This window comes from Danio rerio, chromosome 6 (genome assembly GCF_052040795.2).
Source record: "Danio rerio strain M-AB ecotype USA chromosome 6, GRCz13ab, whole genome shotgun sequence".
Lineage (NCBI taxonomy): Eukaryota > Metazoa > Chordata > Actinopteri > Cypriniformes > Danionidae > Danio > Danio rerio.
The window spans coordinates 17,292,066-17,307,149 of record NC_141026.1 but is presented as its reverse complement, the minus strand read 5'-3'; the positions used below and the strand labels follow the sequence as shown (position 1 = coordinate 17,307,149).

Below are 15,084 nucleotides of genomic sequence, written 5' to 3'. Positions count from 1 at the left end.
CCACTTGTTACAGCTCTGATTTGGTGCACTTGCTGAGTTTTCATATAGCAGGGTCATATTGTGCTGAAACGGTGGTCTTGTGTTGAAAGGAGATCCAGCGGTGTGACATTGTTATCATGGTATCACAACTTCCCGCAGAGAGTTTAACAATACAGAACTTGAGTGCCAAAAATCTGCTGCGATTGTTTCTTATGCGTGGGAGGCCTGTGGGGGAAGCGAGATATTTCAATTTCATATCTGGTTTTTGGCTGAGGCCGTTTAATGTTTATTAATGAAACGGAGGACGTGCCGCGTAGTGATAGCCGTATTCTTACTGAGAGAGATGCTGTGACAGCTTGTAATTATGGGAACAGATGCCTCTTGAAGGTGTATAATGTTACTTGTGTTCATTTCTTAAAGGTCCCATTAATGGTTTGACTTTAGGATGCACTGAAATGTCCACCAGATCAGATAAGAGAAAACTTTGATGCGGAGACGAGAAGCTTGTATATGAAATCAAGGGTTGAGGTATAATTATATTTAATGTAATGTATAATAGCAGAAAGTGTCTGAATTAAAGTTGCAGAAACGTATGTTGTGTAAAGTGAGTATGACGGTGCTTCAAAGGGAAGCACATTGCGGTCAAAATTTAAATGCACTTGCAAATTTAGTTTCTAGTACTTTGTCTGATTTTGCATGAACAGTGTATGACATCATTCAAACACATTTGATACGCTATAAATAACAACCTTTTAAATGCATATTTATTTATATATAGACTCTAAATAGATATGGCATAAAATAAATTCAGTTCTTAAGGCATGCACTCTAAAAAAAGGGTGTAAATCTCGACGAGACAAGATACGAGAATGGGTTCACGAGACCGAGACGAAATAAAATTTTTACAGTATTTTTAAGAAATCTTTAATGATTAAATACATAAATGGAAAATACTTAGCTCAACTGAAAAAAATCACAAAATGCAAAACTATTTAGGTGCTTTTTAAATAAACTTATAATGAATGTTTTTCTACTTCTATTGTAATGAATTGTTCCATAAAGGACATGCGGACATTAGTATATTAGTTAATAGCAAAATATTTAGCTATTAACTCAACTGACTGGCTGACTCACTGTGTGGAATAATACTGAATGTGTGTCGTTATTACTTGGGATTGTGGTTAAGAGTAGAGGTGCTGGTGTTTAACTGTAACGTGCTGGTGTTTAACTGCATCGCTTTATTGCATTCCTGCATTGGCCTCATCTACTCTGTAATATTTTATAACTGTGGTGGGCATCTCTCTCCATCTCATGCTGAATACAGTGGGCCAATCACAACAGACTGGGTCATCAGGCCAATCAGCGCAGATTAGTCTCTCTCAAAGGAGGGGTTTGAGAGAAAATTAATCACTGAACATAGGGCTGCGCAATATGTTGTTTAACCATCGATATCGCAATGTTAATGTTATCGCCTTATGCTTAATTCATGTATCAGTTTCTATCTTCTTTATCCTCATGCAGCGAAAGCTGACCTTAACTGATTACTTCTTCATTAAAGCATATTTGAAAATCTCAGTAAAAACATATAAATTATCGTCAAAATTACCATTATCGCAATAAATACTAGAAAATTATGTGATATCATTTTAGTTCTGTAACCCCTATTCCTACTGGACTGCACATTTTTCACATTTGTCACCTTTGTATCACACAACCAATCCAGACTTGATTCAGGTATGTCTGATTAAGGTAATGTGCAAACCATCCTAGAACAGGGCTGAGAAACACTAGACCATATGGTACACTGGGTGCCTCTGAAAACGCTTTCAAGCAAGCCTAGTAGCATGTCTGAATTCATAGTATTCAAAAATCAGTATGCGCGAAGTACCCGGATCACCTACTACTTCTGGTAAGTTTCTGAAGTGTGCAATCGCTATGCTATCCCATGATGCCACGTGAGAGATTCTTTAATAGAAGTTAAGTGACGCAACTGATGCGGGTGGGTCAAGTGATAATGACAAATGGCATATGTACTATGTCCAAGCTCCATTCATACTAATCTTATTCATACTGTGTAGACAGTACTTTTTTAACGGTCTTGTAGTGAATTTGAATTCAAATGTACTTACAGAAGAGGTAAGCGATTTTGTACACAGCCTTTATGCCAGGGGTCTCAAACTCAATTTACCTGGGGGCCGCAGGAGGCAAAGTCTGGGTGAGGCTGGGCCGCATAAGGGATTTCAACAAAAAAAAGTCATCAAATGTCATTATTAACAGTTTTAATTATTTCTTCTGAACATGAAGTGTCCTGAACATTAATAGAACATTGATGAAGATTATGAACAGTTCTTCTGAACATGGCATCTTTTGATTACTCCTTGCTGCCAGAGACTTGACAGCGCTTCTTCTCACAAATCTGAACCACATTTGGCTTTAGAGCGGAAGCAGTTGAGACTCTCAGTATGTCTTGAAGATGATCATCATTAAGTCTAGACCTGTACTTTGACTTATTGAAGTTCAAGGTGGAGAATAACTTCTCACACAGAAAAAAGTGGGGGAACTCCCTCAAAACTTCCATTCCCTCACCTAATAAAAAGGCGTATATATGTATAAATAAAACACCCCCACCCCACTCCAGTCACATCAGTCTGTACCAGTCTGTATCTACCTATAATTTATATAAGATGCAGGCTGTAGCTAGGTAGCTGGCAGGCTGCAGATAGGTAGCTAAGTGGCAGGCAGGGGCGGGAACAGCTTACCTTGGTTCTGGCCGGCGCGAGTTCTCTCCTAACACTTCCCGCCCATCACAGCGTCTAATAAAGGGGCGGGATGCGTGGTGACGTCACCGGCATCCCCGCCCCTTTGTTTACACGGCGGGCGGGGAATGCCAGTGACCGCTGTGTACGGATAAAATCAGCGGAGTGGGGAGCGCTCTCTCTCCCCGCTCCGCTGATTCTGTCAGTGTACAGCGGTCGGCGCGGGCCACAAAATATTGCACTGAGGGCCGCAAATGACCCGGGGGCAACGAGTTTGAGACCCCTGCTTTATGCATTCACTTTTAAATTTGCAATTTTTTTTACACAAGTGAATATATTCTCATTGTTCCTACACTGCATTAGTTTTAGACAAACACTGTTGTCTTTGATGAATTGGCTCCAATGTTAAGTTGGCTGTGCTGTAAATAAAATAATTATTGTGTGTAAGGCTCCAGTCCAGTATGATTACAGATTTTTCTGTAACTTAAAATTGGTTGTACAAAAAGACGAAGACATCATTTGAAACTGTAAAGTGATTACTTCTATTTGTATTTGGAAGAAGACATCTAGGATGTACTTGTCTTGGCATGAACATCATTGAACTGAGCACTTCACAGAAATGAGCCAATGTACTACTTGTTGACGCAGTTGTTTGGTTTTGTTAATGTGTTCATTATTTGAGGCAGTGGACCTGCATTGTCATCTATCTGTTCGCTGTGTAATTCAGGGCATTCTGACGTCTAGAACTGCTCTCTGAACTGCTGTATCTGCTGCTCTCTGCATTCCTCTCCATCTCACCTATGTGTATGTTTTTGCATTGCCAGTGTGCTAATCAGCTGTCGATGTGTGTAATACCTTTTTTATGCAATCCTTTCCCTCTTTCCACACGCCGCTCCCATCTTTTCACAGCTGAAAACCCCCTTTTCTAAACTCTTTTTAAATAGAAGGTGTGAAAAAACACTGCTGAAATAGGGGGGCTTTGTGACACTTTGAAGTAGGGCTGCACAATATATAATTTCAGCATAGATATCACAATATGCCTATCTGCAATAGTCACATCGCAGTATCTGCAATGTCAACATTTACATATTTACATAGAATATCTGTACCTCAATATTGTTAGTTTTCATCTGTTCTTTAAGTTCTTAATTTTATTTTGGGATAGCTTTCTATACTTTATGCAGATGTCATGCCCCACAAAATCATCCCTATTGATTTTTTTAGAGATAGGGTTTTTAAGTCATCTTAAATGATATTCATATCGCAGGAAAGCAAAATATTGCAATGTGAAATTTATTCTAATATAATGCAGCCCTACTTCAAAGAGCTCCTAATAGGGATTTTTAAAAATGATTTTCAAGTGGATGGAAATAACCTGCTGAGCTTTAAATCTGAAAGTACACGATGTGTAAACTTAAGGTCTCTCAAAAGAAAGAGTGGACTCTGAGTCATTAAAATTAGTAGTTTTTAAAATGGACATGTTTCATGTTGATTTAAAAGTGTAACATTGCACAGTTGGAAAACTTAAAAATGTTCACTTTCATTTCAGTACATCCCCAACCTTTTGCTCTGTTTCTGTCATTTTACTGATGACTGTTGTATCAACCATGCCAACAACACGATATTTGCTGGTTGGTTGTTATTAAAGGTGTCATATACTGCATTGGTTTAATAAGTAAAATTGTTCTCTGATATCCACATAGTAAAAATCTCCATAATTGGTTAAATAAGCTTCTGTATTACTCCATAAAATACTCCTAGAATCAAAAGGTTCATGATTGACCATATATGGTTTGTGTCGTGAATATTAATGAGCTCAGGTGTGATGTTCCTCTCTTATAGACAAACACATAGAGCACGGACAAATGTAAACCCAATCAGAGTAACGGTAACCTATTTTGCTCACCAGATCTGTTGTGGATAAAGGCTAAATCATAATTAAACTTGACAAAAGAGAGTGATAGAGATGTATTGCGTTGTATTTTGAAGCTAAATTGTCAAAGAAAACAGCCAGGACTAAGGCCAAATCCCAATTCTATTTTTGTACCCCTACCTTCAAAATTTACCCCTCAGAATTGGGACAGCACTACAGCACCTGCACACATCTTCATATGAGATTAGACGGCCGCGATGGCTGTAGTGATTTCAGTTGTTTTATTTTTTCAAGAAATGAAATCAAGAAATCACCTGAAGGGATATATTATGTTGTCATAATGATCTGATGTTGCAATAGGATCATAATTGTACTGCGCATTTACACAATGGCCACATTCATTTACGTAAACACAGCAAAAACAACATTAACCTTATAGCAGACACTATTAAAAGCCCATTCCCAGCACCCAGACTTTTCTGAGAGGGTATTTGAGTGCCGTCAAATGTCAGAATGTTGTGGGTCTGCTATACAGGAGTTATGATTATGGATTATAGATTGCGAAATTTAGTGGGTTTTATTTATGTGTTTTTTTTTTTTAAGCATGACGTAAAATAAAAACGTGGTTATGAATGTATCAAAACATGCACTTGTTTGTTGTAAAAAAAGTACTCATTTGTGGATCTCCTGACTTCCGGGTGTAACTATCCTGCAGTTGTGGGTTGTGTATTCTGGAAAATTTTCTAACTCCTTGGTTTCGAATGTGGTCCTGAAAAATCTCCGTTCTGAGGGCTATTCACCCTTTCTCCTTAGCCCTACGTCTTCAAGCTAAAGAGTATAGAGAATTGAGACCCCTACCCCTTCATGGGAATGCACAAAACGAGGGGTAGGGGTAAGGGCTAAGGGGGAGAATTGGGACTGGGCCTAAGTGTCAATCTCTGCACAAACATATGAACATATGACAGGTCAGCTGAGTGATTTGACACAATACAGCAGTCTATGTGTGTTTGTTAAAACATACGCATCAAATTTCACAACAAACACGATAAATGAACAAAAGATGTAACTAAACATACCTTATACCTCTTCAGACTAAAGATGGATAGATGTGTAATCTGTAAATTTTGCATTCTGAAGTGAGTTATGCCTCGTGCTGTTGTTGCCCATTAACGAGTAGTAAACAATTTGGGGCTCACATTTACAAAATAAAAGCTCCACATACATACTAAGTTAAATATATGCTTAAAATTACAAAAGAAGGAAAAGTATCATTGTTGTATCACTAGAAAATGTTTTCTTTATCAAACGCAACCTGAGACGTGCATATAAAATTTTTTTTATGTTCTCAGAGCTGCATATTGTGTTGGTGCCCTCTTGATGACGTAGCTGCTTGCCGGGTCTGGATGAATGACCTAAAGTAGGCATATATGCAAATGCAGCATGGCTCGTTAGTCTCGTCACAGATTGTTTTGTCTTCTGATTGGTTCATTGTCCACCAGAGTTTTGAGAACGAGGAAACAGTGGTGTCTGATTCTCACAGTTTCGCCGTTTTCATATTTTGATCTTTTATTATTTTACTATACCTTAGTATAGATTTTTTCATTATAGGGCACCTTTAAAAAAGAATCACTACTCAGTTTATTTGTAGCCGTTGCTGCTTCCCATGGATCACAACCTGTAAGTGTTTTTTAGTCGATTTAATTCATACTCACTGTATTATGCAAATTGTGTATATAGTTGTGTGTTGTGGTTGCTCCACACAGCTTGTAGATCTCAGGTTAACCAGCAATATCTGTTCATCTGCAATTGTCTAGAAATGTGTGGATGAATAGACAATAATTGCCGTTGATGTTACTTGATGTTATGCAAAGAATAGGGGATTTTGCTGCTGTACAATCTGCAATGCTTTTTCAATATCTTCTTGTAATGGGCTAATGCAAATATCATTACTGCTTGGTTGTTTACCATCAAGCTGTGGGCTAGGTTTGCTAGCATTGGCATAAAACATCTTATTTCCTCTCTTAGTCTTTTATTAGTTGAACAGAATATAGCACCATTAATATTATAATAATTTAATGTACATTAAGTCATGCAAGCACTGTATTTGTCAAAGTGGCATAAACAATACTGACACTTCTTATTGAGAGGTCCAACTCTAGTCATGTTTGGCATTTGCATTCTGATTTTAAATAATAAGATAAAATTGAAGCCATGTTGTCTTTTCATACACTGTTTAAAATGTTTTATATACATGCAGGGTTTCCGCGGGGTCTTAAAAAGTGTAAAATTAAAAAAATTGAAATTTAAGGCCTTAAAAAGTCTTAAATTCGCTGTTCTAGGTCTTAAACATTTTGCACAGGTCTTATTTTTCCGATGTCCATGTAACGGTATATCTAATGCTCATTTTACATGTTTTCGTGGTGTTGTAGTTCTTTATTTTACTAGTCCAATTGTAATTTGTGGTATTACAACTACAAATAAGACAACCTTGCACTAGCCTCAGGTTCGCTTTGGGTGTGCGCGACATGATTTCGGCTGGCGGTGCTCACAAAATGTTTTGAGACTCGAGTGAACAGTTTGCGCTGCGTCACGTTTGAATTGAGTTGAATATGAAATGTGACTGTACAGACATCTTAACGATGCGTCCATGCCTGATTATATGGAGAACCAGATGACCAATAATTCTTGGCTAGAAACTGCAACAGCAGTAGGAAATGTGGAAAGTTTTTGTAAAGGTTTGGAAAAACCAGAGGAATAAGTTTATTAAAACAACAACAACAACAACAAAAAAAGACCATGGCAAAAGTGGAGTCTTCAGACTTCAACTGTAACTGGAAGGGAATATATGAACCTATCAGTTTACAATATACTGATGCCCTGTTTCTCTAGGCTTTATTGGTGATAATGGTCAGCAATGTTGGACCATTATTGCCTTTTTAGCTTTTAAGTAGAGGAGAGAAACTAGCCAGACTGTAATGTTGATGTTGAGTGGGCAAAATAAAATAGAAAAGAAACGTCAGTATTTTTAGTGAGTGTACTTTTTTGTTTTTATTCTTGCCATAACAAAAAATATATAATTGTAGAGCAACCCAAGTTCTGTTGCCATTAATATTTTACAGTAATAGGTAGAACTGTCTTGGATATGAACAAAAGCAAGTGATGCATCATTTAGATAAAAAAATGGTTATAAAAAATCTATCTATAATAATAAATAAAAAAATAATTTAAAACAATTAGTTTAAAAATGTTCAATTATATTAATGATTTGTCCTACTTCCGAAAACTTTCCACGTCTCTGTTTGTCCGACTGATTGAATTTGTCTGTTACTTTTGACCACCCCTTGTCATTTAAAGAAAATCTCAATGGTGAACGTGTCAAATATAAAAGCCTCGTCCATTTCGTGAGGTGCGCGATGAGCCACCAGGCGAAAGTATAAACCAGCCTTAAGATGTTTGTTTGCTTTTTCTTTAGTTTAATAGTGCATCTAACCTGTCTTTAGTGCTGTTCAATTTGAATACATTTATTTTACCACTAATTTTGTGATTTTGCATTTTCTCTTTATGTGTGTGCGTGTTTTTGAAATTGAATTTATAGGTCTTAAATTTTATACTTAATGTTCTTAAAAAGGTCTTAAAAAGTCTTAAATTTGACATTATGATATGCCATATTAATGGTGTTTTGTTTCGAACATGTGCTGCACACAGTTAGACTCATCACAACAGGCTGGGTGATCTGACCAATCACGACAGATTAATGTCATGCAAAATAGAGTTTAATTTGCTGAATGAATTATTGAACAAATATGGTAAAAACAAATGTATTTTTTGACCTTGCATACATGTGATCCTGTTGTTGGGGAATTCTGCCAGTCTTAAATATAAATGCTTTATAATCCATAATAAGGGCACTTTTAATCAAGTTTGGCTTCTCTGCTTCTGATCAGATCATTTTTAGTCATTAAATTCCAGGAAGGTTTAGTGTCCACTGATCCAGTGAATGCATTTCAAATGTTCAGTCCAAAACAGCTCTAATATAAAGCAAACCAGACTGATTATGTCAGAGAGACCAGTGACTCACAGCTCTTTTACTTAATTATTCATTCATTCAAGTGTGCGGTGCACTTTCTAAACACAAGCTCTGTCATTTTCTCTGACAGGCTGATCACACACTCTTTATGCACAGGCATGTTTTAGTAGATTTACATTGTCCTCACATGCCTTCAGGATGATCTTTTCATTCATCCTGTGTATCTTACTCTGTTTAGTCATTGTAATTGTATCTATGTTTGATAGTAGGCATATTTTATTATTTGACATGTTCTATATCAGTTATATCACTTGTATCTTTTAAAAAAGTACTTTGAAAAAGGCTCGCAGAAACAACAGTTTCATTATTTAGTCTGGGGGTTTACTTTTCTGGATAGGGGATAACAAGGTTAATTTTGTAAGATTGATGTCATGTTAATCGTACAGTAAAAATATTTATTTATTTATTTAGATATTTATTTATCTTTAAAGTTCATCATTAGATCGAATTCAAGTTAAATTTCCTGTTTTGAAATATAAAAACCATGAAGCCAGACATAACAAATGCTGTGTCTCATTTCGGAGGCTGCATCATGCTCAAAGCCAGGGGGGATTCAGGTGGTTCGGAAGACCCACCCCTCACTGACAAAGGTCCAGAATTTGTCCCATACATGAGCTCATTGATCCTGTTTTGGCTGCTATGCCATCATGGTGAAAATAACCCATCAAAAATGCTTTAAGACCGAGTAAAATCCTCTGTCGACTTTAGCTAATCAGTTTTGGCCAATGCTAACAAATATTTTTCATGAGGCCAACATCCAGTTGTGTAATCTAATGTAGGAGAAGTCATCTTTTGCTACTGTATTGTTAAGAAAACAGTTTACAAGTAACTTTTTTTTCTAAATCTCAGACCTTATTCTTGACAAAAAAGACCAATTGAAAGATGTGAAGCACCAAAAGCATACCATAATAAAATTGATTTGAATACTCTTTTGGGCTGCATGGTGGCACAGTGGGTAGCACGTTCAAGCCTCGGCTGGGTCAGTTGGCATTTCTGTGTGGAGTTTGTATGTTCTTCCCGTGTTTGCTTGGGTTTCCTTCGGGTGCTCTGGTTTCCCCCACAAATCCAAAGACATGTGGTATAGTCCGTAGTGTATGTGTGTGAATGAGTGTGTATGGATGTTTCCCAGTGATGGGTTGCAGCTGGAAGTGCATCCACTGCATAAAGCATATGCTTGTTGAGTTGGTGGTTCATTCTGCTTTTGCGAGCCCAGATTAATAAAGGTACTAGACCTGAAAAGAAAATAATTGAATGAATGAATACTCTTTTTGGCTAAATTTGTGAAAAAGTGTGGTTATGATGACCATCTGACAAGCTAATTCAGAGTAGTGCTTAAAATGTCTATCAAATGCAGTATTTACATAGACTTAAATAGAAAATGAGGCGTATAATTGCAGAAAGGTCCACTTTTTAAAAAAAGAAGAATCACCCATTTCACCAAGCTGGCTACGGGCCTGTGCATCCTCTAAGGATGCAGACTTCAAAGGTGAGTTCTTCGAAGTCCACCCAGGCCAAACCGAGTGTTTTGAAATGAGACAATCTAGATACAGAGAATGAATCTTGTCACCTTCAATGTTGACTTATTTTAAGTGATATGAAGGCAAAACAAGGTTTACAAAGCTTTAAATATATTTCCTTTGATCTGCACATGAACGCATAAAAATGTAAACGGTCTATAAAATCGCTTATTAGTAAGACATGTAATATTTTATTTAATAACGTGTTAAAATATCCAAGTAAAATTAAGCCTAATTCATACATTTAAAACGTCCTGCCGTTATCAGTGCGCAAGGTTGCAAAGGATCCACCAGTTGTATCCTTTAAATGCATCCTTCGTTTCCCATGTAATGGAGGCTACATTTGAAGGAGCCTTTGAATTTTTGAAAAAGGAGACCATAATACAGTAATATACATAATACAATCTTCCATAATACAGCACCCTTCAAATGCATATGGAGCTAATAATATGCCAAAACAATCTGAATTTGAATTGTTTATTTGAATTATTAACAATTGTAATTTTAAAATATTGAATATTATATGCCATTTGATTAAAGCATTTAAATTTCTTAACTTGAATATTGATCATCTGAAATTTAAGACAACTGTCAGAGTCAGAGTTTTATAGATGTATTTTCAAACTTCAGATTTTTTTTGTTCTGATTTAATAGATTGCAAATATCCAGTTTGTAAAAATACAGTTTCAAGTTTTCTAGTTGAAGAAATTCAGAACATCAAATTCAAAATTCTAAAATTCAAAGCCAGAAATTCAGATTGTTAAATTCAGATTGCACAGAGAGTGGGTCAGGGGTCATCAGGGAAGAGTAGATGATGTTCAATATTCAAGTTAAGAAAGTCAAATTAAAATTTGGCACATAATATTTAGTTTTATTAAATTTCAAATGTTAATAGTTCAAATAAGCACAATTCAATTTCAGATTGTTTTGGCAAATTATTGGCTTCATAAATGCATTCTTCAGAGGATGCAGCCTCAGAAATGAAACAAACTCACATTGTTGTTGTTTTTTTTGAATGACCAGTAGCTTTATATGACTTTTAAGTTAAGATGCTTTTAAAGTGAACAAACAGAGAAAGGATTTTGTAATCGCTAACAAGATTTTTAAGTCTGTTCTCAGAGAAGATAAACTTTTAAATGTAAAAGTAACTATTATAAAAATTTATTTAACTTGCATAACTAGTTATAGTTAACAGACATAAGGTCAAATTAAAAATGAAAAACTTGCATCTCTTGAATAAGTTGAAAAAGAATTCCATTCTCCTTGGAAATGTTGTGCAGTTTTAATTTTTATGTTTATTTTTTGTATTAACAATTTGCTTTAATATTTCTATTTCAGTAAATTATTGCCAGACATTAACACTACCTGTTAGCAGTTTCTCATTGGGAGTTAAATCTGTTCCCAAAGCTCACAGTGGTAGATCTGAATGTTTAAATGTGGTGCTTGGGGAGTAGACCCCGTCCCATCAGGGTCTGCTTTTGTTGTGGGCATCTGTGAATCCACAGTTCATTGGGCGCTTAGTGTCGTCAGTGTGTACAGGCAGTATCCTGTTTCATGCTATTTTTTTTTCCTGCATAATAAATGAACTGTCTATGCTAAATGTAGGCTATCAGTATACTTTTGTCAATCAATAATATGCTTAGTTGGACATATGTTCATCGGTGTACATGTAAGAATTAATGGAACAAGAAGCAAATATGAATTATACACACAAACGGTGCTCTTACATGTAGACAGACGAGGTGTGGCAAAACTAGGCCATTCTCCTGTTACAAAGCTGTCTCTAAACTGCATGCGCACCATCAGAACGCTCTAGTTTTGTTGTGTTGCATCATGCTGTTTACATACGCTGTGGTAAACATCTATGAAAAAAGAAATTGACTAAGTACAGACATTTACGGCCGCAGAACTGAGGTTTTAAAGGTGATCTATAAAACATATTTGGCAAAACTAGTGTTCCAGATGATGTATTTTTTATTTTTACTACACAGCAATACTGTCAGGAATGGTGCAAATACTGAAAACTGGGTCAAGCTGCCACAAGGTCTGTATCTAAGTAACTGTAAGCTTAAAATAAGTTACAGGAGACATTCAAAATATGTTTTGTTTTGGGGCCTCTAGGAAAGGAATGATTTAAAACTGAATTTTTGAGAGGAAAATCAGCCTAAATGTCATTAAATCTTGCTGTGAAAGAGGTGTCGCTATAATCTCGGGAAAAAGTAAGAGGTTTTGTTGGACAAGCTAGATGTGTTACAGTATTAGCAAGAGAAAGTGAGTGATTAATGCACCAGATAAAAGGTGTAATATTGTACAGTAGATGAACAATCTACTGTCAAGACAAACAAAGAAAGTAAACATGCTACTTATTATTATTGTAATTATTATTATCAAATATCAAACTGTTATTTTAGTATGTATTTGAAGTAGGGCTGTACAATATAGGTGGTTTTCAATCACATGGTCCTAGTGACACGTGAAATTTAGATGTGCTATAAAAAACTGAATGGGAGACAGGAATGTCTGTATTTTTGCGATTTATACCATTTTAGAAAGCAGATATAAATACAAAATATCCAAATATGTTGGTTACGATCCTTATATCATATAGAGGGCTGAGTTATCTACTGAACTAAAATATATTTGCCTGTAATGGAGGTGATAGATTACGTTACATGTAAAAAATACTATAGTGTTTGGAAGCATATAGCATAGAAATATAGTGTGATGAAAAAAGCAACAAAAGTTTAATTTTTAACTTATTTTTCTTATATCGGACTTTTATTTTAAAATGTACGTGCGACAATTGTACTATTTGACATGTGAAATTTCATTTAATTGTAGCAACAAATATGTCAAATATGTGGGGGAAGAATGAGTTTATCAGGCCCTGGATTCGAACCGAGTTCATGCTCAAACGTTTCAAAACATGGTACCATGCAATTTACGAGCAACGCCACTCACGCTGTTAAAGACACTGCAAAATTTTAGACCTATAAATCACCCTATTTCTTTTTTAATCCAATCAGTGCGATGTTCAGACCCAACTGTGCTTACTGCATTAGCTAAATTCTCCCACTCTATTTTTATCTTTAGTTATTAATTCCGAATGACAAACTTGCAAATAACACCGCTTTTCTCCAATCTACCTCTGAAAGCAGCACCTCCAATTCACATTCTGTTGAAAGTTTCTCTTTCTGCTTGCTTTTGCCATTGCTTTTTTGTTGGGTTTTGCCAAAGTAGAATCATTGGCATATTTATACAGGAGAGGAGGCAGGGAGGGGTTTTGCGCTCGTGCATGTTTCGCTCAGTTTCACGTTCAGTCGGATGTACAAAGAGAATATGCGTGGCATACTGCGTACGCAGTGTTTCATACATCTGAATTTTTTACTGCGTACCCACATTTACAGCTTTGTGTGTACGCAATATTTTAGTATGATTTCAACGCAAGTCTTCGTACTTGAGGCCCCTGGATTTTGTATAAGTGTAGTGGTGCTTGTGTCTGATTTTTATATAACACATTAGCATCTTTATACACATAGCTAGGCCTGTATATAATCTTTATTTTTGCTGTCAAACGAATTATCGCATTCAAAAAATTTTTTACACATGGATGTACTAAAAACGTTTATTACATGCCACTCTTTATTCTGTTTTTTAGCCAGTTTCTTGAATATTCTCCGCTTTATGAACAAAAATACAGTTATTTATAAAATTATTGACTTTTGGAAGTCTATTAAAGCTGTTCGGCATTTCTTATTTTGGCTGATTTAAACCATTAGAAACAACATAAAACAGAAACATTTTGATGTTCTGATAACGATTCCTATTTCACTTCCTGCCCTACATCTGAATTCCACACGTCATCAATGATGTCATGTGAAAATAACATTTTGTTTAAGCATCGAAATTGCATTGTGTGGATCCACAATAGTCACATTGCACGATTACATTTTTTTTAAAGATTAAAAGATAAAGATATTATTGAATAAATTATTTATACAATGATGACCATGTTATTTTATGTTTGATTTACTCAAATATGGAAGTTGAACACTTTTTTACACAACATTTGTATGTGCTTGTAATTATCATATTTTATGCAGATGCACTACATAGAAAAAAACTTGATCATCCCAGTCAATCTAAATTAATTAAATCTTTAGAATCTCACGATCCAATTTTTCCAATATTGTGCAGTGCTAATTTAGTTTGTTTTCAATAGACTGTAGTCTAAAAACACAGTTGTTACTTTATTATTAAAATAGAAAAGGGGGTTTACACAGTTGGTTGGCAGCAGTGTGTGAATATAGCCCACCTCGAATGATAAACCTTAATTAATTCTTTTTTATAATTACATTTGATAAAAATAAAAAAAAACAGTCTGCAGAAACACTTTGATTAACATTCTATCTTTGTACATGTCTTCAGAGGGTGAAATGGGGCAGATCTTAAAGAGCTTTATAACATATTTGTTGTGTATTTTGAGCGGACACTTCACATACAAATTCCATAAAAAAAATCCAAAACTTATTTAATATCTTCTAGAAAAAGGGGCATAATAGGTCCCCTTTAGCAATTGCATTTATAGTTTTACCATGCCTGTGTTTTAGTGCTTGCAAGAACTAAATTATTTTTTAAATAATACTGAATCATAAGCTGATTCAAGTTGTTTATGGTCTGGTTTGACCAGTTGATTAAATAAGAAGGACTTGAATTAGCCATTTACTGACCAGCCTTGCTCATTCAGAAAATACACAACACTAAGCAACGGTTTCTGACAGGCAATGCTTCACTGCATTTAAGGGTCAGCTTTTATGCAATACAAATACGTTAAAATCATTATACACTTTTGACAAAGGCAACAGCAGCAGT

General features: G+C 35.6%; 1 protein-coding gene across 7 annotated transcripts in view; it reads left to right on the top strand.

Moving 5' to 3' along the window:
* The window catches only part of agap1 (ArfGAP with GTPase domain, ankyrin repeat and PH domain 1), a 351,020-nt gene that overhangs the window by 43,074 nt on the left and 292,862 nt on the right, over positions 1 to 15,084 (top strand). The window lies entirely within an intron of this gene.